The sequence below is a fragment of the Oratosquilla oratoria genome, chromosome 1, assembly GCF_046742065.1.
Source record: "Oratosquilla oratoria isolate Oo_2021 chromosome 1, ASM4674206v1, whole genome shotgun sequence".
NCBI classification, from domain to species: Eukaryota; Metazoa; Arthropoda; class Malacostraca; order Stomatopoda; family Squillidae; genus Oratosquilla; species Oratosquilla oratoria.
The window spans coordinates 54,333,116-54,335,615 of NC_134777.1; positions in this window are offsets into that span (position 1 = coordinate 54,333,116).

The window sequence follows — 2,500 nt, forward strand, 5'->3', positions numbered from 1 at the left end:
CTCCTTCACCTCCTCCTCTTCCTTTTTCTCTTCTTTGCTCTTTTCCACTTCCTCATCTTCTTTCTTTTCCTTCTCCATGTCCTCCTGTTCCTCTTCCTCCATCTCCCTCTACTCCTCCTTTTCCTCCTATTCTTCCATCTCCTCCACCTGTTCATTCTCCTCCTTCTCTTCCTCTTTCTCCTTATTTTTCTCTTAATTTTCTTTTCTTCGTCCTTTTCTTATGTGCCCTTGCGTTCTCCCCCTCTCTCTTCTCTCTTTATTCATTATTTCCTCGATCTATTTCTTCCCACCATTTCTTCTCCCTCCTCTTTGGAGCGCAATTTAGGTCTGTTTGCCCTTTCCCTTGTATTTCCTTTGTGTTACAAGATGCCTTCCTTCTTCTTCGTCTTCTTCCCTTCCCCTTCCTTTACTCCTTACTTCTCCTTCTTCTTTACCTTTCTGACTTCGACCAGAAATCAGTTCCGTTATTGTCATTTTGGTGCATTCCCTCTCGTATTCGTCGCTGCCCTTGTTGTTGTTGTTGTTGTTGTTGTTATTGTCATCTGTGTTGTTATACGAGTATAACTCGTTATATGCGAGTTATATCTCGTAGTATATGTCTTCGTCATTGTCATTTACGTCCTCTCTGAACCCTGCCATTAATGTAGTTTTGAACAATGTCGTTATTGTTGTTATTGTTATTGTCATTGTTATTGTAATTGTTATTGATGGTGTTGTATGTCAGCGTTATTGCCGTCTTCTTCTACGAACACCGTTTTCATTTAGATTCTAGACAATGTCGTTATTTTTATTGTTATTACTGTTGATATTGTTATTATTACTGCATATGTCATTGTTTTTATTGTCGTATTCTTCTTCTTCTTCTTTGAACCACATCTTTATTTTCATTCTGAACAATATTGTTATTTTCGTTGTCTTTATATTAATCGTCTAATTCTTCGTTATTGTTATCGTGTTTCATTTTCTCTTTTCCTTTATTTGTTCCATCTATTTGTGTTTCTGTCTCAGCTTCGTTTCCAGTCAATATCTGCAACAACTATTTTCTCTTGTATTTCCTTTCTTTATTATCATTATTTTTTTTTCTTCATTTTCCCTCTTCTTCCTACATTCTTCACTTAACTTTTTTCTACACTTTTGTTTTCTTAATTGTGTATCACTTTTTAAATATTTCTCTTTCTTCCCCCTCTTCCTCCCTCTCCATCTTCTCTCTCTCTCTCTCTCTCTCTCTCTCTCTCTCTCTCTCTCTCTCTCTCTCTCTCTCTCTCTCTCTCTCTCTCTCTCTCTCTCTCTCTCTCTCTCTCTCTCTCTCTCTCTCTCTTTCTCTCTTTCTTGTCCCCTTCCCCTTTTTGTCCCTACTCTTCCCCCTCTCCCCTCTTCCTCTCCCTCCCTCTTTCCTCTCTCCCCTCTCCCCATATCTTGCCCCTCTCCCCTCTTCCTTCTCTTCCCTCTTTCCTCTCTCCCCTCTTCCCATATCTTCCCCCTCTCCCCTCTTCCTTCCCTCTCTCTTTCCTCTCTCCCCTCTTTCTCCTCCCCTCTTTCTCCTCCCCTCTTCCTCCTATATCCTCTTCCCAGTTACCCCTCCTCGTCCTCCCCCTCTTCCTCCTACCTCCTCTTCATCTTTTTCCCCTCTTCCTCCTACCTCCTCTTCCTCCTCCCCTCTTCCTCCTAACTCCTCTTCTTCCTCCCCTCTTCCTCCTACCTCCTCTTTCTCCTCCCCTCTTCCTCCCACCTCCTCTTCCTCCTCCCCTCTTCCTCCTACTTCCTCTTCATCTTTTTCCCCTCTTCCGTCCTATCCCCTCTTTCTCATCCCCCTCTCATCTCGTCCTCCTCTCCCCATTTCCCTCTCTCCTCTTCCTCTTCTTCCCTCTTAGCCTTCTCCCCTCTTACTCCTCCCGTCTTGCCCTCTCCCTCTTCCCCCTCTCCCTCCTCCCATCTTCCCCCTCTCCCCTCTCTCCCCTCTCACCTCTTCCTCCCACCCCTCTTCCTACTCTCAGATCTTCTTCCTCTTCCCCCTCTTCCCCCTTTCCCCTCTTCCCCCTGTCCCCTCTTCCCAATCTCCTCTCTTCCTCCTTACCCTCTTTCTTCTCTCCCCTCTTCCCCCTCTCCCCTCTTCCCCCTCTCTCTTCTATCCTCTCTCCCCTCTACCCCCACTCCCTCTTCCCCCTCTTCCCCCTTCTCCTATTCCCTCTCTCCCCTCTTCCCCCTCTCCCTTCTTCCTACCCACCCACCTTCTCCACTCCCACCTTCCTCCTCACCCTCTTCCTCCTCTCCCCTCTCCTCTCTTCCCCTTCTCACTCTCTCCCTTCCCCATCCCATCCCTATACCCTTCGCCTTCCCTCCACTCACCACTCCCCATATGTAGCCTCGGTCGGTTCCCTCCCTATCCCTCCCTCCCTCCCCTCCCCTCCCCTCCCTCTCACCCCACTTTCGCTTATAATCGATTCTCTTCCCTCTAGCTCCCTCCCTCCTCTCCCCATCTCCCCCTGTCCCCTTCCCCTCT